Source organism: Dermacentor variabilis, chromosome 1 (assembly GCF_050947875.1).
Source record: "Dermacentor variabilis isolate Ectoservices chromosome 1, ASM5094787v1, whole genome shotgun sequence".
NCBI lineage: Eukaryota > Metazoa > Arthropoda > Arachnida > Ixodida > Ixodidae > Dermacentor > Dermacentor variabilis.
Window position 1 is genome coordinate 7,039,504 of NC_134568.1, and position 23,876 is coordinate 7,063,379.

Sequence of the window (23,876 nt, forward strand, 5' to 3'; positions counted from 1 at the left end):
ACCTTGAAAAATTTAGTATAATTAATCCCTGTCAGTTCGGATTCCGTTCCGGTAGTTCTACTTGCTTAGCATTGCTCTCTTTAACCGATTTTATTAAGAAATCTATAGATTGTGGTAAATTCGTTGGCTCTGTCTTTTTGGATTTCACCAAAGCTTTTGACACGATTAACCACAGCATTTTGTTCACTAAACTTGAAGCATACGGTATTACTGGTCCCGCTTTAACTCTATTAAAAAACTATTTGTTGGATAGGCAGTACGTGGTTTCTGTAGCAGGTGCCCTTTCTCAAACTAAAATAATTAACTTAGGTGTACCCCAGGGGTCCATTCTCGGTCCATTACTATTTATTATTTACATTAATGACTTACCCGACCTTTTACATTCATCTCACTGCGTTTTATACGCCGATGACACCACCTTATCATTATCAGACACATCGTTAATCTCATTAACATCAAAGTTAAATGCTGCACTAACTGACGTTATAGAATGGTGTCTCAGTAATTACCTCATTATTAATCCAGAGAAAACTAAATATATTATATTCAATAGTGGTCACAGGGTCCTAACTACTCCACTAGCGTTAACACTTGGTGCTCATCAAATTCCACCCGGTGACTTGGTTCTATTCCTCGGTGTTCTCCTGGACGCTAACCTCAAATTTGACTCCCACGTTAACAATATTAAGAAAAAAACGGCATTTGGCATTCGCGCTCTAATAAAAGCACGCGCCTTCTTTTCTCGCAAGGCTCTTTTATCACTTTACTTTGCTTTTATCCATAGTCATATTAACTATGGAATCGCTGCCTGGGGCAATACGTACAATTGCCACCTGTCATCAGTTCAGCATTTACAAAATCAAGCCATTCGTATCATTACTAGCAGTCCTCGTCAGTCAAATGCATCCATTTTGCTCCGTCAAAACCTCATTTTAACGACCGTGAACTTGTTTCAATATAATTTAACAATCTTATTTTTCAAGTTACTTAACAACCAATTGCTTTACGAATTCGTTAACCTAAATGATTTACATAACTACAATAGAACTAGGTTTGCCTTTAACAGAAATTTTTTACTGCCTCGTGTCCGTACCAACTATGGTAAACTAACATCATCTTTCGCTGGCATATCTTTATGGAATCACTTACCATCAAACATAAAATCACTCACATCATTCTATGCCTTCAAAAAATCCCTTAAAGAGTTTCTTTTGACGCAGTGACGCAATATTGGTTCCAAATGTTTTATTTATTGTCACTATTTCTGTTATGTTTTGCTGTTCACATGCTTGCTTTTGCCTTTAGTCGTTTTGTTCATATTGCTTCTTTTTATGTATTCTCATGTTTTTTGTGTCTGTTGAAATTTTGTATATGTATATTTCTAGCCCACTTATATTTTTACTTCATGTTCATCTCGGCCTGCCGATCATATTTTTCTCTATTTCGTTCTGTCCTTCTTTACATAATTTACAGGTTGTGTTGTACGCCGATATTATTTTTATTTTTTGTTAGTAGTACTGTACATTGTAATCATATTCACTTTTCTGTTGTTGCACTAGAGCTCTTCGTTTCTGTAAGTGTACATTCTATAAATTTTATTTCTGTCCTGCCACCTATGTAATTTTTTTTCTTATAATTACCCACCGAGGGTCCCGGTTACAGTCTTCGACTTTGGGACCCTCGTCTGTAAAACGAAAATGTAACCGTTTCTTTGTGTGTAATGAATAAAATTGATTTGATTTGATTTGATTTGATTTGAATAATGGTGCCCACTTATTGCAAGCAGATCTTAACTGCGTTACTGACTGGTGTACTAAATGCAAAATGGTTTTGAAAGCACCAAAATGCAAATCCATGCGCTTTTCACGTCAAGGTGTCTCGCCACCAGCCTCTTACAGCATCAACAATGCTTCGTTAACTTTGGTTACATCGTACAAGTACCTGGGTGTACATCTGACATCGAATTTATCCTGCAACCAGCATATCACCTACATTACTGGAAACGCGAACCGCATGCTCGGTTACATAAAATCAACCTTTCCTAATGCACGCATTTCAGTCAAACTTCTTCTTTATAAACCAATGGTTCGTTCAAAGCTTATATACGCCGTATCGACATGGAACCCTCAAGCTAAGTCATTTATATCTGAGTTGGAAGCTGTTGAGAACCGTGCCGCTCGTTCTATGCTCCACAACTATGACCGCACATCAAGTGTCACACTAATGAAAAACACTTTGTTACTACCATTACTTTCAATGCGCAAAAAAACTTCACGACTCTGTTTTTTTTTTCAGATCTACAACCTGGATCCTGTTTTGAAAAACGCTTTGCTCCTTCCACCAACTTATGTTTCATCGCGCATTGACCATCCACGCAAAGTGGGCGTTCCACCTTGTCACACTACCGCTCGCTTAAGCTCTTTCATTCCAACTACCTCATTCGAGTGTAATCACTAGCCAACAGATGTGGCACTCGCCGACGATCTCGAGCATTTTAAGAAAAAGTAACCGTAATAGTCCAACGGTTATCTAACCGGCGCATTACATGACCAGCCCAGCTCCATTTTTTGCTCTTGATGTCAATTAGAATATCGTCTAAACCCATTTCCTCTCTCATTCAAACCGCTCTCTTTCTGTCTCTGAACGTTATGCCTAGCAATCTTCGTTCCATCGCTCTTTGCGCGGTCCTTAACTTGTTCTCAAGCTTCTTTGTCAGCCTCCAAGTTTGTGCCCCATACGTCAGCTCTGGTAAAATGCACTGATTGTACACCTTCCTTTTCAATGATAATGGTAAGCTTCCAGTCAGGAGCTGGCAATGTCTGCCGTATGCAATCTAATCCATTTTTATTCTTCTGTGAATTTCCTTCCCATGATCAGGGTTCCCTGTGATTAATTGACCTAGTTAAACGTACTCCTTCACATAGTCTAGAGACCGATTGGCGATCCCTAACTCTTGTTCCTTTGCCCGGCTATTTATCATTATCTTTGTCTTCTGCATATTAATCTTCAACCCCAATCTTACACTCTCTCTGTTAAGGTCCCCAATCCTTTGTTGTAAATAGTCTGCATTGTTGCTGAATAGAACAATGTCATCGGCAAACCGAAGGTTTCTGAGATATTCGCCGTCGATCTTTACTCCTAAACCTCCACAGTTTCATAAACATCTTCATAAATCTGATTGACTTCCTCGTCGTCGTGACTGGATGTTGGAGCGAAGGCTTGTACTACCTTTAATTTATACCTCTTATTAAGTTTGATTACGACTACAGCTACCCTCTCATTAATGCTGCAGAATGCGTCAATGTAGCCCGCTGTGTCCTTATAGATTAGGAAACCTACGCCGTATTGGTTCTTATCTAGTAGACTTCTATAGCAGAGGGCATGTCCGTTATTCAGCAATGTATAAACCTCAACTGTTCTTCTAATCTCACTAAGGCCGATGATATGACAAACAGTGTATGATAATTCCTCAAAGAGGCCTGATAAGCTAGCCTCACTCGAGAGGGTTCGGGTGTTAAACGTTGCAAGGGTCAGTTTCCATTGGCGGCCTTTCCGGATCCCCCCAGAGCTTCTTAGCACTCTCTCCTGCGTTACAGCTCTGACCGCTGCCACGGTCAGGTGCTCCGCAGTTGCTGGGTACTGAGGGACATTGGGTAATTGAGTTAGCCATTTGGGAGGGGGTGGCCTAATACTGCACCAGGTCAGCCAATTCCTGATCTGGTGAGGGAGTGTCTTGTTGAAGCTTTGTGGGCCTTTCTAATTTGGTTGTACCTCGATTAGTATAGAGCGCCACTCCATTTCGGCATCTTGTGCTGGTGACAGGCGTCACTCCAAGCCTGCAGAAGTTGTGCAGTGGAGGAGGTGAATTTCAAGCTCACGACATTAAAGAAAACTTATAACGGGATTCGAACTTCTGACTATGGCAACCGAGCATTCGCCATAGCTCAGTCAGATAATCCCGCAGGTGGGGAAACTACCTTATCGCCGACAAGTACAGCCCCGAGGGCCCTACATGCTTAAAAACTTCTTTGATTTGTCCGCAACAGAAGTGTTTTCCTGATCGTGATGTGTAACTCAATAAAGAGCGATTCCTAAACGGTTCCGGCCTCGTAGTTGAGGAGTCGAACGTGCGCAGGTGACATGGAGTAGTATTGCTCAAAGATTCCATCAGCGTGGTTCCGGAGCCACTCGTACACATCGGCCATGAACGCGGCTAATTATACGATACATTTTCGGCGAACTTGAACAATATTTATATGTAGTGTGGAAAAAAAGAACATGAGAAAAAATAAACTTTCAGCTCTTACAGGGAATTCACTAGTAGCGTCTTAAGAATGTACGCAAAACAACTCACGGTCTCGGCTGCCTGTCCAATGCATCGTAGAAGTCTTTCCGAACGAAACAGACCTGAATAATGCGCCGCGCAAGGCTGAGACGTTGGATGCGTGGAAGGTGCATTGACTGAGACTTTCTCTCAAAGGCAAATTCGCAGTGGCGAGGTGAGCCGCCAAACAATAGACCTGAGCGGCGCGTGATATATGCGACCTTGAAAGCGGCCTTGCTCTATGGTTGGAAAGCGCTTATGCGACGCTTCCTTTAAGCTGCAGCGTAAGCTGCTGCTTCGCGCGGGAGAACTATTGACATCCCATTTGGCGTCGAACTGGCTATAATTGTAATTTAGCAGTTGAGAATGCGTGCTCTTCATCTTCTTGAGTACAAACGAAAACCCGCAATAACTAATATAAGTGCGAATGTAGAGGAAATGGATGGGTGCGAACTACGACCCTTTTTTACATGATGAAGATCTGTATTGAGTACTTTGCTACTGTTGTCGCTACGTTATGTTTCTTATGTTGTGCGTGATACTGTAAACAGTCTCGTCATATTTTCTTTTCCTCTCGCACGACAATTATTTCATTTTTTTCTCTGCGGTACCGAGCCCATATTACTATTCGAGTTTCGAATAATAAGGTGCACGATGCGTTCGCTTTGGTAGCAGAAAGGGGCATGTCAGTCGGTACAGTGGGCAGCGAGCTTCGGAAGTTCTTGCAGCTCATTCCGTAAATGTTGCATGCCTAAAAACTTCTTTGATTTGTCCGCGAGAGAGGTGTTTTCCTGTTCGCGATGGGTAACTCAATATAGAGCGATTTCTAAACGGTTCCGGCCTCGCAGTCCCGGAGTCGAACGTGCGCAGGTGACGGCGTAGTATTGCTGAAAGCTTCCATCATCGTGGTTTCGGAGTCACCCGTACGCATGCGGCAATGAATGCGGCTAAATATACGATACATTTTCGGCGAACATGAATAATATTTAAATGTAGTGCGGAAAAAGAAAGATGAGAAAAAATAAACTTTCAGCGCTTACCGGGAATTCACTAGTAGCGTGCTCAAGGCTGTACACCAAACAACTCCTCACGGTCTTGGCTGCCGGTCCAAAGCATTGAAGTCTTACCGAATGAGACGGACCAGGTACTGATGCGCGGCGCAAGGTTGAGTGAGACGTCGTATGTGTGGAGGGGGCATTGACTGCTGAGACTTTCACTCAAAGGCAACTTTTCAGTGGTGAGACGGGCCGCCGAACAATAGACCTGAGCGGCGCGTAATGTATGCGACCTTGAAAGCGGCCTTGCTCTATGGTTGGAAAGCGCTTATACGACGCCTCCTTTAAGCTGCAGCGTAAGCTGCTGCTTCGCGCGGGAAACCTATTCACATCACATTTGTCGCCGTAGTTGCGGTACTTTTAATTTAGCAGTTGTCAATGCGAGCTTGCATCTTGTTGGGTACAAACGAAAACCCGCGAAAAGTAATATCAGTGCGAATGTAGAGGAAATAGATGGCTGCGAACTACGATCCCACTTTACATGATGAAGATATGTATTGCGAACGGTGGTACTGTTGTCGCCTCGTTAGTTTTCTTATGTTGTGCGCGATACAGTAAACTGTCCCATCATATTTTCTTTTCCTTTCGCACGACAATTATTTCTTTGTTTTTTCCCTCTTCGGTGCAGAGCCCATACTACTATTTGTGTTTCGAATAATAATAACGTGCACGATGCGCTCGCTTTGGTAGCAGAAAGAGGCGTTTCAGTAGGTAGAGTCGGCAGCACGCTTCGGAAGTTATTGCAGCTGATTCCGTAAATGTTACATGCCTAAAAACGTATTTGATTTTGTCCGCGATGGAAGTTTTTTCCTGATCGCGATGGGTAACACAGTATGGGCACCCTGCAATCGTCAGGCGGCGCAGCGATCGGTTCAGCCGTCAGCGCCACCGTGTCAGTTGCGCGAAACACCGAGGCAGCCACTGCTACTGAGGCACGCTTTTGCGGCGCTCGTTTGGAACTTGTCGTACGTTCTAAATTGTGGTTTAAGGCAATCGAAGACATCGAGGCCTATTTTGGACTACCGACTCTTGAGAAAGGACGTCAAATTTACGATTACAATCAAGTGTATCATGTTAAAGAAGTAAACAGCACGGACATCACAGCGAGGTGCTTAAATTAAATCATGGTGTTTTAGGTGCCAAAACCACGATATGATTAGGAGGCACGCCGTGGTGGGGGACTCCAGAATAATTTGGACCACCGGGGGTCTTTAACGTGGACCTTAATCAAATTACACGGGTGTTTTGGTATTCAGACCACATCGAAATTCGGCCGCCGTGGCCGGGATTTAATCCCGCGACCTCGTGCTTAGCAGCCCAACAACACCTATAGCCACTAAGCAACCACCGCAGCTCGCGAAGTATTTGTCACAACAAAGCAAGCATACTTACGTCGAACTCAAAGTGAGTTAACAAATCCTAATTTTATGCCACTTAAGTGAGCAAATACGGCCGTGGACGTCTTTGAACTGTCATTTGTCGCTTCATTACTTGGAGCGTACCTTGCACCTCAAAACTGCAGAGGTCTTGGCGAATTGGCAGACAAGTGCTTTTTTCTCCGTAGACAAAGTGCCTCGAGCATACTCTGGCATTGTCCTTCGGGCTCGAATGTGAGAGGGCATTACCGCTGAAGCATCATAGAGGGCAACTAGCTGAGACTAAGCAACGTGAAGCTTGAAAAAATATGCACTAGCGTGTGCGAGAGAAATGCTAACTTTGGAATACTCGACGTGTGCTGCTGTGTACTCCAATTTTAGTGCTGTTGTTCTAAGCGCGAAAAAATATCGGCGCGAATGAGCTCGGTTCCATGGCAGCATTCGCGTCTTGATTTTGACGCAGGAAGAAACACATCGCGTACAAAGCTCCAGCGTGGAGCGCTTACGATGCTAGATTTGACACGTAACAACCATTGCGCGTTTGTTTTGGAGCAAGACGAGCTAAACAACTATCTAAACTGATTTACAAAAGCGGGAATCAGTTCACGCGTTTTGGTGCAGTTGACGCTTTATTGCGTGTTTTTACGGATGCCGCTGCTGGCCGTGTTTTTTTTTATTTTTCTTGTTTTTGCATTTACGTCTTAGTTCGTTTAACAGAATTCAGAAGACTGACACAAACCGCGATGATCCACTGCAGCCGCCGGGTTGCTTCGCCCGGTTTTGAAGGTTAGCGGTACAATTTGGTATCGATCGACATTCCCGGCGAGGTGGTGACAATAGTTAACGCAGCAGTATCTGCGCTTATTCTTTTTGTTCACACTTCTCACGAAGGAGTTGCCAAGAGGCGCGGTGAATCTAGTGTAAATTGGAAAAGCAGGCTTTCAGGCGTGCCTGAGCGCACCACGGACAATGGCGAAATGACGGTGAGGGCCTACCCGCGGGTGATCACCGCCGCTGCCAGCCGGCGCGACAGGTACAGGCCAAACTTCATTGCAGGGTGCGCGTAGAGCGATTTCTAAACGGTTCCGGCCAAGTAGTCCCGGAGTCGCACGTGCGCAGGTAACGCGGCGTAGTATTGCTCAAAGGTTCCATCATCGTGGTTTCGGAGTCGCTCGTACGCATGCGGCAATGAACGCGACTAAATATGCGAGACATTTCGGGCGAAACTGAACAATATTTAAATGCAGTGTGAAAAAAAAGAAAGATGCGAAAAAATAAACTTTCAGCGCTTACCGGGAATTCACTAGTAGCGGGTTCAAGGCGGTACACCATACAACTTCTCACGGTCTCGGCTGCCGGTCCAATGCACCGCAGACCGGTTTCCGAACGAAACAGTCTTCGTACGGATGCGCCGCGCGAGGCTATGACGTCGTATGTGTGGAGGGTGCATTGACTCCTGAGACTTTCGCTGAAAGGCAAATTTTCGGTGGCGAGACGGGCCGTCAAACAATAGACCTGAGCCGCGCGTAATATATGCGACCTTGAAAGCGGCCTTGCTCTATGGTTGGAAAGCGCTTATACGACGCCTCCTCTAAGCTGCAGCGTAAGCTGCTCCTTCACGCGGGAAACCTATTGACATCCCCCTTGGCGCCGAACTTGCAATACTTTTAATTTAGCAGTTGTGAATGCGTGCTTGTCATCTTCTTGAGTACAAACGAAAACCCGCGAAAACTAATATAAGTGCGAATGTAGAGGAAATAGATGGGTGCGAACTACGACCCTTTTTTACGTGATGAAGATCTGTATTGAGAACTTTGCTAATGTTGTCGCTACGTTATTTTTCTTATGTTGTGCGTGATATTGTAAACCCTCTCGTCATGTTTTCTTTTCCTATCGCACGACAATTATTTATTTTTATTTTTTTCTCCGCGGTACAGAGCCCATACTACTATTCGTGTTTCGAATAATAATCACGTCCATGATGCGCTCGCTTTGGTAGCAGAAAGGGGCATCTCAGTACAGATGCAGTCGGCAGCGAGCTTCGGAAGTTATTGCAGCTGATGCCGTAAATGTTGCATGCCTAACAACTTCTTTGATTTGTCCGCGATAGAAGTGTTTTCCTGATCGCGATGGGTAACTTAATAAAGAGCGATTTCTAAACGGTTCCAGATTCGTAGTTCCGGAGTCGAACGTGAGCAGGTGACACGACGTAGTATTGCTTATAGGTTGCATCATCGTGGTTTCGATGTCACCCGTACGCATGCGGCAATGAACGCGGCTAGATTACCAATTAACGGTGTTGTTCGCGCAGTTTTGAATAACTTGCGAGAGCGTGTCAGAAACGGGGGGGGGGGGATTAGCGAGTGCTCCAGCGTTCGCTTCTTTAATCGTACCTTATGATTGAACGCTATCGCGTGAAAGCCCCGCGTCGACGGAAATCCAAGGTCGGCGCCGGCGCGTCCGAGAGCAAAAATTTCCGTATATATATATATATATATATATATATATATATATATATATATATATATATATATATATATATATATATACACACTGGCAGCAGCAGCTGCTGCTGCTGCGTCATCTGCTATAGGCGACACTAAAGAATAGTGGCGAACAGACTTGGCGATCGTCGAAAGTCCGATCAGCGGGTCAAGCGCGTCAGCTTTGTACATATATATATATATATATATATATATATATATATATATATATATATATATATATATATATACGGGAATTTTCGCTCCCGGACACGCCGTCGCCGACATTGGATTTCCGTCGACACGGGGCTTTCACGCGATAGCGTTAAATCATATAAGGTACGATTAAAGACGCGAACGCTGGAGCACTCGCTAATCCCCCCCCCCCGTTTCTGACACGCTCTCGTAAGTTTGACAGAAAACTACAGAAGGACAATTTTCATAATGGGTCTTGGAACTGGAATCCTAAGAACAGAATGAAACCGTCGCGTGCTGTGGGAATCCGCCTTGTAATATTACGTCGTGCCCGCTGACTACTAAAGCATTGCACTTCTTGCTTTGTCTGGCGGAACGGTGGCACGAAGCTGTGCCGAGCGGGCACAGGAGCCAAATTGAAAAATCAAGATCTTGCTTAAAAGAAAACGCGAAATGAGATTGCGAAAATAAAACGTGACCAGATATACGTATCGTACATTGTGTTATATTTTTACGTGGTTCACCTTATTGTGAAAATCACGGAGGAAAGTAGACCAAAACCGACAATTTGGTATCCCTTTGATCTTATTAAATTCGTGCAATATAATGGCACAAGAAAATTAATGCTCTAATGAATACTGCATACTGGTATGCAGTAGAGCCAAGTTATAATCGCCCTTCCCTTCCGTAACGTACAGATATACCAAACGGGTGAGACAAGCACATAAAAAATAAATAAAGTGAATAGAAATCGCTATGATGAGCAAATAAAGAACGGTTTGAAAGTAAAAAAAATGCTCAATTTGGCAGATTTGTCCTAGAACCTGGAACTCTAACTTTTACCGCCCGAAGTTACGGATAAGGACCAAGTACAAACTGAAGACAAATCCTTGTAGGTCCGGCGGGCGAAATTGTGCAGCGTTAGACAACGAAAGAAAATTTAATTTGTATTTATCGCAGACCCATTTCTCGTAGTTGGGCCAAATTCGAATTTACGTCTCATCCGAACGAAATCTATTTCCAGGAATATTATAGTGGGACACGACTCTTATCATGGTATTAAATATACACGTATTATTATACAAATGATCTGAGGTTATTGAACTGCGCACCTGGCACAATTGACGTGAAATGACCCAAAAAACTGTCTCCATGGAGCATAGAAAACGACTCTCCCTGAGGAGTCGTCATAGCTTTATTCATTTTTTGATTTAGTTCGCGCCATGACATGCGCAGGGGAACGTTTGCAAAATGTAGCCGTTTACGTTACATATGGAGATTCCACGGTAGTTTTCTTAACAATATATATCTATTTCGGGCTGAGGCTGAACTAGGTCTTCGAGTATTCAAGGTATGATGGCCGATATCCGCGTCACCTGCTCCTTTTCGGGCATATGCAGGAGATCACGACCCTTCAGGGGGCCCGTTTCTTCTTTCCGCTCTCTTCATCTCTCTTATTTTTTGTCAGATTCATTACAAGGGAATAGGTCACGTTATCGCATTTGTCAGGCCTCAGTCAGGGAGATAAGATATCTCCAATGCCATTCACAGCGTGTTTACAGGAGGTATTCAGAGACCTGGATTGGGAAATATTGGGGATAAAAGTTAATGGAGAATACCTTAATAACTTGCGATTCGCTGATGATATTGCCTTGCTTAGTAACTCAGGGGACCAATTGCAATGCATGCTCACTGACCTGGAGAGGCAAAGCAGAAGAGTGGGTCTAAAAAATAATCTGCAGAAAACTAATGCTTAACAGTCTCGGAAGCGAACAGCAATTTAGAATAGGCAGCGAGGCACTGGAAGTCGTAAGGGAATACATCTACTTAGGGCAGGTAGTGACGGCGGATCCGGATCATGAGACGGAAATAATCAGAAGAATAAGAATGGGCTGGGGTGCGTTTGCCAGGCATTCTCAGATCATGAACAGCAGGTTGCCATTATCCCTCAAGAGAAAAGTATATAATAGCTGTGTCTTACCAGTACTCACCTACGGGGCAGGAACCTGGAGGCTTACGAAAAGGGTTCTACTCAAATTGAGGACGACGCAACGAGCTATGGAAAGAAGAATGATAGGTGTAACGTTAAGGGAGAAGAAAAGAGCAGATTGGGTGAGGGAACAAACGCGAGTTAATGACATCTTAGTTGAAATCAAGAAAAAGAAATGGGCATGGGCAGGACATGTAATGAGGAGGGAAGATAACCGATGGTCATTAAGGGTTACGAACTGGATCCCAAGGGAAGGGAAGCGTAGCATGGGGCGGCAGAAAGTTAGGTGGGCGGATGAGATTAAGAAGTTTGCAGGCATGGCATGGCCACAATTAGTACATGACCGGGGTTGGAGAAGTATGGGAGAGGCATTTGGCCTGCATTGGGCGTAACCAGGCTGATGATGATGATGATGATGATGATGATGATGATGGTGATGATGATGATCGCATTTGTCACTAATACACAGCCTTAGGCCGCAATTATCGCCTACTTGCGGCTACTGCAGGTCCACTTGTAAGTCTTTGTTATCAGCTTGCACTATCATTTTTTCTCTATTTCTCTGTTAAATGAGTCAATGAATGTGATGCCTCAAAGGAGCCGTTCCCACGCCATTGTCAGGCAAGTTAGGCCTAGGATATCAGCTGTTAAGCCTGCAACAGTAACACTTGCTAAACTCTGTTGTTGCTGTCTGGCTAGCAGCTTCGTCCTATGGGCACCCTAGAGGTTAATTGTCATATTCAGAATGAAGCAGTTGTGCTGGATCTTCGTTTCGTTAAGTGGTGATTAGAGAAACATCTTGTTTCTCCTTTTTTTCCTTTGGTGCAAGGCTATGACAAAGAGGTGGAGACATGGACTCATATTTTGTATATATAAATTTTTCGTTTCCATTCATTTCTTACCATCTGTCCTGGAGAGTGGCGGATCTCGATGATAGCGGCGAAACGACGTTCGGCAAGCCGATGACGAAAGGGCAAAACCAATTTACCATCACGGCTCCTAGCCGACAGCCCCTACCAGTAATTTAATGCAGCTTCTAGCAGAGCTGTTATCGCGCTGTCTTCATGGTGTATTTGCATATCTTATAGCCTTTTTCTGTAGCACACGAATCTTACAGCAGTACGTTCTGAAATGTACATTTGGAACATTGACTATGAACAATTGTGCTTTGAACGCTGGGAGGGCTCTCGTGCAATAAATGGACCTTGCGCTTTTTAATAGTATTTCCGACTTTTTGTGTACTTTCTACCTTTCTTGCCTCTGGATGCTCACGACACTGATTTTTTTCTTTCTTTACAGATTGTTTTGTGACATTCCGGAATATACGGAAATGTTCCTTGAATGTAACGTTGACCTGAAATTATAAACTATCTTAGTTGATCATCCAAACATTGACGTCTACGGAAGGAATTAGTATTTCTTGCGGTTTCGACCAGTCTTCGAATCGTGTGGCTGCAGTAATTTAATTTATGGTCTAACCAGGATAACTTCCTTAAGTGTCACCTGCTTTCCTGCTGACGACATGCAAGCGGGTGCCTTACTGTATGCCCTCATTCATTCCTTGACTATCCAATGTTGCTATCTAATGGTAGTAAATGCCCTTGCTAAATAAGCCCGGATATTTCATCTTGGTCACTTTCTGAGAAAGAACGTGAATTCGGTTAAAGTACTCATTTCAGGTCGTACATAGTCGAATGTCTCTAAATGAACTTACAATTATTTCTTATCGTCTTCTACATCAATATCTAGCAAGTGCCTTCTGTTGAAGCCATTAAAAATATAAAAAGTCTAGAAAGCTGTACATATATTGAGACCTACACAATGGAATTAAACCGTACCCTACTTTTACAAACATTCTTGAAAACCAGAAACCGCGACGTTCTCAACAAATTTAGAAGCATACGAAATGAACAAGAGGCACCTATAAAGAATGAATAATACGATTATTACATCGCAACTTATGAACCATCGTGAGTAACCAGGGGCGCTATAACGTAAAACTATTCCAAACTTTTCTATTCCAATTCTGCTATCATGCAGCCCTCCACGATTGGTCAAAAACTTTTTCGACCATCCCCACTTCACCTGTATGTCACGTGACGTCACGAAAACCACGATACCTCCCTGATTATGCATGATTTGACAGAAAAAAAAGAAAAACAGTTATTTCTGATTCGACCCCTTTTCGCCATTAGCCCTCGGCTATTGGTAAAAAGTTTTCGGGCTGCACCCACTTCACCTGCCTGTCACGCGACGTCACAAAACTGCAAGAACTCACCGCGTCAAAGTGACGTGTACGCGATAAAGATTCATTAATATGCCGAACAAAACTGAATTTTCTTCGGAATAGCCGCATGCTGCCCCGTTCCGAAAGGAATAGAAGATGGCTGCCGCCGATCGCTCAGACGCTGGCTACTCGCACCTGCCGGAGAGCATGGGTGTATTTGCGTATAATAAAACTTCTTGCGCGGCCATGTAACGTTTTCGAGCACTTTCGGCACGTTTACCCCCTCATTCTGCCAACTCTTCTTTGCTGAGGGACCGTTTTAGCGTCATTCTTGAGCTTCCGTTGCATGCCGCCGCGATTTTCGACCAGCCACCGCAAGCTAAGTAAGGGAAAGCCGACCAATCGTAGGCTCCGGCACTACCCTCTTCATCCGGTTATCAACTTTCAGTGCAGTGGCTCGGCCCCATCGAATCCCTCTCCACTTGAGCGTTCTCCTCGCCTCTTGTCAGCCAATTAGATACGACAAGCCGCTCAGTGTAGGCAATGTTATTCGTTTTTCAAGCAAACAAAAGTGACCTCCTATGAACGAGGAGAGTGTTTGATAGGTCTGTTCAGAAAACCCTGCGGGTGACCGCCCGGTGCTTGCGTTGGTGGTTACGCAAAGTTGACGTCAGGAGATCGGTATGGAAACATATTGGAATAGCTTTACGTTATAGGGCCCCAGTTCAATGATTCTCGTCTGATTTGAAAATAGGTCCTTAGGAAAGCCACTGTGGTAAAAGAACGTAACTTTCAGCACAACGTTCTTTTTTTAGCTGTAGAGGTGCCCCAATGGTACAACATTCATTTTACATCTTCAGGTGCGCCCTCATACCCATAATCAACAAATATCATGCGAGTTCTAAATCTATAATCAGAGTTTGTTGGCTGTGTTCTTGTCGACCACCGCATTATATGTGCGCATCCGCCGTGGATGTTGGAGGAAGTCTAGAGCTGCCCTGTGTGGCTACGGTTAAAATGGGTGCGATCGCGCTGCCTGTCAGGTACTCGGTTATCAAGGAACCTTAACATTGGATACATCTACTCAAGCTAGCCAATGAAAAATGGGGAAGGTGGCTCCAGTGCATAAATCAGGTAAAAAAAATTTAACAGCTGATTATCGCTCCGTCTCACTCTCAAGCACTTCCTGTAAATTGCTCGAACATATAACTTTGAAAAAATCTCGTTAACTTCTTGGAATCCTGTGCTTTTTTCACAGCAGCTCAGCATGGATTTAGAAAAAAATTCATGCGAAACTCAGGTTGCAATCTTTAGGCACAAATTGCATCGTATTCTCGATCGTTCGTCATTTGCAGATTGCATATTTCTAGGCTTCGTTAAACGTTTTGATAAGGTCTGTCATGAACTTTTACTTTATAAACTAAGTCAACTCAACCTTCACACTAGCATCCTGAAGTGTATAGAATGCTTCCTATTTAATCCCACTCAATTTGTAACCGCAAACGGCCATAACTCACCACTTCAAAGCGTAACTTCCAGTATACCACAAGGTGCAGTACTCGGGCCTCTCTTGTTTCTCATTTATATTAACGAACTCCCTTCCTCACTATCATATAATATTCGCTTATTTGCTGATGATTGTGTTACCTTTCGTGAAATAACTAACGCAGAGGATGCTAAACACCTTCAGTCTGTTCTAATTAGTGTAGCTAACTGGTGAAAACATTGACAAATGGAACTAATCGCTGGCAAATGTAAACTGATGCGTGTATCCCGAACAACCAAGAGCACGTTTTCATATTACCTAAATAATGTTCCCTTGGAATTAGTTCGCTCATATAAATGCCTAGGTGTGCATATCTCTGCTAAGTTATCTTGGAAAGTTCATACCAGCTATGTAATCCGCAATACTAACCGCATGTTTGGCTGCCTACGCCGTATTTTTTTCAGCCGCCCCTTCATCCCTAAAATGCTTCTTTCGTCTTCTAACAACCACGAGGTGCATAGATCGACCGGCAAACACGATCTGTCAAAATGTATTTGAAATAAAGTCTGATTTGATTTGATACTACCCTTCTACGTCCGAAACTTGGATATACATGGGCTGTTTGAGACGCTGCCATTGAAAAAACCAATTATTTCATTATAACTCCTGCAAAATAATTCAGTTCGCTTCGTCTTACATAATTAGCAGAGAATTGCAAGTCTGCCTGCCATGGAAACCAACCATGCACTTACGTCACTGTCTCCTCGTCGTAAAACCGCACTTTGAGTTCTTTTTCATAAATTACACCATCATTCAACACTCCGCAACTATTTCATTTTTCAGTCACAATACTTATCGCCTCGAATCGACCACCGTTAAATAGTTGGTCTTGAATCATGTCATACTAAAACTTTTTTGCAGTCAATTTTTTTTTCAGTCGTCCACGGAATTGAACCACATTCCTGGTTCCTGGTAACCTAAGATTTCGAGCAGCGCCAGCTAACATTGTGTTCTCGAAGAATTTTTTTCTATTTTACTGTATGGTTGCAACTTCAGTGCATTTGTATTTTAGATTATGGGGTTTTACGTGCCAAAACTACTTTCTGATTATGAGGCACGCCGTAGTGGAGGCCTCCGGAAATTTCGAGCACCTGGGGTTCTTTAACGTGCACCTAAATCTAAGGACACGGGTGTTTGCGCATTTCGCCTCCATCGAAATGCGGCCGCAGTGGCCAGGATGCGATCCCGCGACCTCGTGCTCAGTAGCCAAACACCATAGCCGGAAATCAGGAGCAAGGCGTATAATTTATATACTACAGTATTTCTTCTTTTCTTTCAGTACTTTTAAATAAACCTGTCAATCCTTCTTTTCATTCACGCTCTTTAGAGTCTTGTTTTGAAATTTTGTGGCTTTTGTTTATTTCAAAATATAAACGATTAGGCTGGAATTTTATGCATGACGGAGTATATTCCGGCTAATTCATCTTGGAATAACCTAGAAAAACCTGAAAACCCCTTAAATGCGCATATTTCTGTCCGTAAGGAAAAAATTAGGCAAGGCACTTACTACGGGGAGGTCACAGCGTCCTCGAGATAAGAGGAGAGACAATGGCCATGAGACGGCAAAAAGAGTCTGAAATAGGGGCTGATGGATGTTATAACCACTTGCGAGTTGACGCAACTTCAAAAGTTGTCTCAACTCGAGAGCTGTGGTGTGCGCCCTTTCTAAGGGGAACAAATTTGTGTCTGACATACGAGAAATACCAACTGAGCTTGCACGATAGCATGGAATAGAGCAATAAAAGAAGTGAGTAAATCTATCTGGAAAAAATACGAACCTCTTTCCTGGGCTTTAATGTTATCCTGTAAGCATCATCAGCGCCTGCATTGGCTCCAGCTTTGGTCGGCTTACTAGGCACCGTAGTCAGCTGCTTATGCGATGATACCGATGGTGCTAGTGCAACCGTTGTTGGTGATGCTGACGATTACAATGTGGCTGTAGATTTCGCGGTAACCACTATCGCGAAGTTGACGAAACTATACGTACAAGAGCACAAATCGCTTTCTTGTTGGAGCATCGAGTGTTGCGCAGAATAACCTTCAGGAGAAGCCGCACCCAGATTTTGATAAATGGGTGACCCGTTCCTGCACTCCTAAAGATACCAAGTCCACGAAGCTACAAACGCGGTGTTACACTGTGACCACATATATTGGCAAACTCCGATTCAGCTAGATGGTGTGAATGACATCGTTTATTCCGTACGCAAGTTTGGAAAGGTGAAAATGCAAGCAGGTAATTGAATTCTGGGGTCTTAAGTACCAAAACTATTCCAGATTGCTAGGCGCGACGTACTGTACCGCACACCCAATGCACGGCACACGGGCGTTTTTACTTTTCGCCTCAACCGAAATGCGGTCACTGAGGCCGGGATTTCATCACGCGCTTCAGGATTAGCAGCGCAACGCCAAAGCCGCTATGTCACCACGACGGGTATAGAAGTAGTTGGACTGGGCAGAACGCAAGCATGCGAAGTTCACATAACCTGAGGCGGAATTCACTAGCGAAATTACGCACAACATTTGGCGTAAGAAATGTGTTACCAAAAAAGCGTGTTCGCAAATCTAAAACTATTAGTAAGGTCAGCGAGGTTGCAGTGCCCGCAGCTGCATAGACGAGCGCTGTAGTTGAAAAAAAAAATGCCTACATGTAAGGGCAGCACAGGTATCGAACTTGAGTATTTCCGCCAATAGTAGCGTCAGTCGATTCACACAACCTAAACACCCGTCGCAGATTTCGACTTAAGAAGACATTTCTACGATAGGGGTGTAGCAGTCTTACTAACTTAATTATGGCTCTCAGCGCCACTCGAACTGACGCGAGTAAGTGTTGCAACGCACTGTTGCGGCTAACTGGCCAGAGGCCACAACTGATAGTCGAGGATGGCATGTGCTTATATCTTTGCGGCGCCGTCTGATTTGTCCTCTCCGAGTGCCCATTGAGCTGTTTCAGTGCACAATTATATTGAGCTTGAACAGCTTTGGAAGGCAGCAACATTAATGCTGCGCGACGAACTTCTGCCTAATGTCTGATAAGCTGTGTTTGTGTATGCGCGCGACAGCCTCAATTTTCATACTCGTCATGACCCTATATTAGGTGTTGGCAAATATAAGTGTCCGTCCCCGACAACTATCAGGTTTGTCAGTGATGTGTTATGAGCACTTCTATCGTATTTTGTTTTGATAGTTTGAGGTTTCTCTTGCTCAAAGGGCTGCGGATGATGGTGTTTTCCAACGCTTTGAGGCGATTACTCTGCATGAGAGATGAAACAATGAAAAATCGTTTAAACATTTCTGATCCTAAAAACTTGTTGCTGTTACACAATTCGCTGTTGTCTTCAGCGCTGCTAGCCTCAACCTTCTATTATACAGCTTTTATAGCTTATATAGTCTATAATATGAAGCGGGACATCAATACGATGACATAAAAAATGGCGAATAATAAATAGAGTGCACCATCATGCATACGAAAATTCTGTGGGCCGCTTCAACAGCAGTGATGCTGTGAAATATAATGCACGTGACGAACAAAGCGAATAATTGTCGCTTGAGTCTACACAGAGGCACACGCACGCACAAACACGCGCGCACACAAACGCACTCTCACACACACATACACGCACACACATACAAACGTGCGCGCACAGATTTATATTTATAAAATCACACTGAAGAGTAGCATTGGATCCACTTCGTTTTTAACAGAAAAGCGCGTAGCATAACGCACATAAGGAAACCACTAAATTTTTGTTTTGCATGCACAAAGCCAGCAACAGGCAACAGGCCATGGGTAGACAAGACGTCAAAGAAAAGCGAGAGTAGACGACAGCCATCGTCATCTTATGATTGACTGAATACGCTCATTCTAACCCCCAGAATAACCTCAGTCCTAGGAGAAAGAACGTTACTCACGTCTTTCAGTCGCTTCGTGCGATGTTCTTTCTACAGTTTCCTCCTTCACTTGAGAAACGCTTCGTAGGCGTTTGGAAATTCAGCACAAGAATTTTCTTCCAGCCTGCGAACACCTTACGGTGCTCCGGATCTGCTGCGCAGTAGTCTGGTCAACATGACAGCACGAACAAACCGGCCACAGTAGCCTGGTATTGCGAAAAGAACCATGTGAGGCGTCCACGACGTTAAGCGCGGTCCCTAAAAATGTGTCGCATCAAGATCAGCATTTGCGTTGCTCGGATTATGCTGCCTTGTGCGCTTTCGCGTCGGCGCACAGTTCGATTACTTCATTCAGTGCGTTTGAACGTAGCTACGACGTTTGTCCACAATTAGCTGTCCAAGTGCATATCGCAAAATTATGCTGATTGGATGGCCGAACTTACATCGAGGCTGTGGTGCTTGCAGCATACGGCTGACAACTCAATAATTATTTCATTTACGTGTAACTTAGTTCATTATGTTCAGCCACAGCGAATGTATCCGCAACTTCTCAGGCTTCGAGTCTGCCTAAGTAACAGTTCTGGCTTCACATGTTCTAACTACCCGGAAGAAAAGAAAAAAAAAATAGTTATCGACTAATGGTCAGGCAAGGAAACACAATCTCTCCAATTATATTAATTGCATGCTTAGAAGCAGTATCGAAGCTATTAGATTGGAAGCTGGAAAGGATCAAGGGCGATGATCAACGCTGCATATCTCAACAAGCTTCAGCTTATCGATGACATTGTCCTGTTCAGCATCACTGGGGACACATCGCAACAATTGATTGAGGACTTTAACCTCGAAAGTGTAAGAGTAGGTTGAGGAGTAATATGTAGAACACAAAGGGAATCTTGAATAATTTGTCTAGCCAACAAGAATTTATGATCAACAGTCAACCTCTCGTGTATGTCCACGAGTAAGATTAACTAGGTCAATTAGCCACAGGGAACCCTGATTATTAGACAGAAGTTTATAGAAGGATGAAAAGGGTTCGAAATGCACATGGCCCGCATTAACAAATCGTGACTGGGAACTCACTGCTGTCGTTGAAGAGAAAAATGTACGAACATTCCATTCTTCAAGTAGGTTTTTATAGGGAAGAAACTTGTAGGTTAACAATGAAGATTGAGAATAAGTTAAGGACCGCTCAAACAAGCGATGGAACGAAAAATGTCAGATCTAACGCTAAGAGAGAGAAAGAGGCCGGTGTGTATCAGAGAGCAAACGGGGGTAGTCGTAGCTGAATTTAAGAGGAAATATAGGAGCTGGGAATGGCGCATAATTATTGGTGGTCCATTAGAAACACATATTGGGTGCTAGGGACAGGAAGCGCTATTGAGGGTGGCGGAAAATTAGGTGGGATAATGAAATCAGAAAATTTGCATGCATAACTTCGAGTCAGTTAGTACAGGTCAGGGGTAATTAGAGTTAGCTGGGAGAGGCCTTCGTTCCGCAGTGAAGATAAAAGTACGCTGATCACGTTTTACAACATCCAATGTTAGTGCGGAATTTTAACGGACTGTTGCTCCTGAGCCGCAATTCGCCTCGTACTGCGAGGCCGCATTCGCATGTTTACAGAACTTCGTCGAGAGCCGCTTGCATTCCACTTACCCCACCTTGGCTTCCGACTATATGAGCAGTGACTGCGCCCAACAAAGTGCGTCAGTGTCGCGAGGTCGACGACTTCAACCGATTTCATACGGAACCAGCTAGAATGTTGAACCGCTATGTGCTTCGTGTACGGTGCTGCGCAGTATTCTGACGTGCGCTTGAGCGTGTGTTCCTATGAGGCTGGTAAATTGTAGCAACGTTGGCGCTCAGCATCGTGGCGATGTTGACTGATTAGCCTTGACTTCTATGAGGTGCAAGTTGTGCTGTCTAAGACAGCGTAGTTAGGGGCTCCAGGCCTTGACATCAACAACCTATGATTTATTAGCAGTCTCTAAAATTGATGTGAATGCGCCTTTGTGCATTTCGCCTCTGTCGGAATGCGGCAGCCTGAACCTGCGAAAACAAACTCTTCACCTGGTGCAAGGCATCATCATCCTGTTTTATCAGTCAGCTGAGGAGAAGCCATGAAGAAGCGATGAACTCTTATATCATGTCAAAGTGTGATAGGGAGCGGAACCCGCAGTTGCGGATGTTACGTATATAGTAAAGATTTCTGTCGTAATTTGAGGAATGTCGGTAGCGCCGGCTTCCTTTTGTATTTCTCATTCAGGGCTGCTTTAATAGCTTTTTCTGCCCTCGACAGGAATTGGATGCAAAGAAGGCGTGCGTTTCGTATCGGTTGGCACTTGACGACATCGTCGACCAGCACCTTACGGTCGGTACCGGCTGCAAAGGGCTGCACAAATTCCCGTTGTTTCCATGGGCTTCCCTTGCTGAATGTTTAACCACTCCGGGAACAAAATTCTAGCTTTCCACAGCATGGTCACTGCATTTGGCTCGTGTGCATTGTCTTCTACAACATGTCCGTCACCTGCCTTTTTCAACAATCGACTTCCACATTTAATTATTCGAGAAAAAACCGCTCGTTCCATTGGAAATGCGCTACCTTCGAGCTGCAGCCAGCCGCTTGGGGCGCTAGTTGGTACGTGTCCAGAAAAGCTGGATATGGGCTTATTTGGAGCATTCACCGCAAAACATTTTGCTCTTAGTGAGGATTTTTTTGCGGGGGTAGGGGAGGGGCAACCGAAGGTGACTTTTCTATGCTGTATAGAAGGGGTCCGGGAGGGTACCTTTACTAGTACAATTGTGAATAATGCCTGCCGTTCGCCATAAAGACGCGTGAACCCGCAAAAGAGAAATGAAGTAAGGTGTATCTCACAGGTACGCCTGTGAGATGCACCTTTGTTTTTATTGACAAACAATGAACCACATCAAATGAACTTGCGCAGGAAAGGTTCGCAGGGAAGAACACTGCCAGAAACGAGTAAACAAGCGAAAGTGTAAAATAAACATTTCTAGTAGCGGTTTTTGAAATAGCTCTATAATAATAATAGATAAATATATATTTTCGGAACAATGACAGTCCTTTTGGATGTCTCGTCTACTTTTCTACCAATTCAGTGCTAAAACCGACTCGTATTGTAATTTGGGAAGTTGCGTAACGGTGCGTGGCTGCCAGTCCCGTACAACCGCGTAGAGCGCAGGACGCTGCGATTCTGGACGTACTACGTTCACCGCAGAAGGTCAGAAAAACGCGCACATCGGCACAACAGAGCAGTGGCTACGTCAGGTGGCTTGATTGATAACTGTGGAAGCCTCATTCAAAACACACGGAATCATGCTCCACTTTTGGCGGCGTTTTCTCTAGTTCCTTCTTAAATAAAAATATGTTGATCCATAAATATTTTCACAAACAACTGTTAAATTTGTTAATTTTAGCTTTTCCTTCCTGCTTTCCTACAGCCTCGGCTTAGTCCTTAGCCCTCAGTAGATCGCTTAATTTCTCAACTGATTGCGACTCTTGTTTCCAGTTGCCAATTTGGCACGAAAAGTGCTGTACAGTTACAGAAAAGCCAGACGAGGTAACGGGTGACATTCGTATTTCTTATTGATTTAACAGTTCTTGCGTTGTTTGATGGTGGACGTGGTTTCGCGTTATTTTCCACCTTATCTAACCTATATCGCGGGGATATAGTTCCGAGGATCTGCGAGTGCCTCGCCGAGCCGTCACTCGAGGAAATGATGAAGGAAATTTTAAACGCACCTGGCGTTTTCAGCGGCCGAAACTTGTTTCACGAACATGCAGACCAGCTGGCTACGAACTTCATCCCTTTCGTGGTTCCTAGATCAGTCTAAACAAGATAGGTTGAACTAGCGAAACAATAGCCAGGAGCGCGACCATTGCAGTAGATGCTGACAACTAAACGCATATCGAGTTAATCGCGCGGGCAGCGAATCGACGAGAAAACTGGCCTTCCCAATCCAGGAGGCGCCGATAACTACCGCCATCCAAAAGGAGTGAAAAAGGCAGCAAAATGTTGACCCCCGAATAGCCGTCAAGATTTATTTGGCGGTGCTTTAGGAATGTGTGTGAGGAGTGACGGCGTAGGCGCGGTGGTTATGCCGCCTAATTTGGGTGCGGAGGCACCCCCTCCCTCCCCCTCTGTGAGTGCCTGCTCTTCGTACCTGCGAACGATCGGGCGCAACGAACGGACTCGCGGTTGTATAGAGATCTTACCTTCACTATATTTTCTTTTTTCTTTTTCCTTCCAATTACGGTTTCACACTTATTCTACTCTTTTCTTACGAGATATCTTTGGCGGCATTCTTGCCTTGAATTGTCGCCGGCTGCTCTTGGTCTGTGATGTCTGAAGAAACACAAAAGAAGCAAGTGTCTTCAAACGGAAAGATATAAGCAAAACCGAGAAGTAAAGTAAACATAAACATAAAAATATGAACCAGATAATTAATGAGTGTGCGCCGTAGGTTTAATAAATATACCTGTACTTTTTTTATAAAAAGGCTATGAGCGTAGAGAACGTGTCGTTCTTGCCGATGAGTGGCTAGGCAAGGCGGACTCATCTGCAGCAAATACCGTATGTTTCAAAATACTCTTCAACAAAAGTCCATTAAAGAACAGTATTATAACCACGGGGAGTTGTCTATATATGAGGCAGATTTCGAGGCAGTAACATTTCATAGCGCAGACAGTTTTGCTAATGTCTGAAAAGTGCACCTTACGCAAGATACTCATCATCGAACTTCAACAGTTTCATCCAGGAGAGTTGTGGAGCGTCCG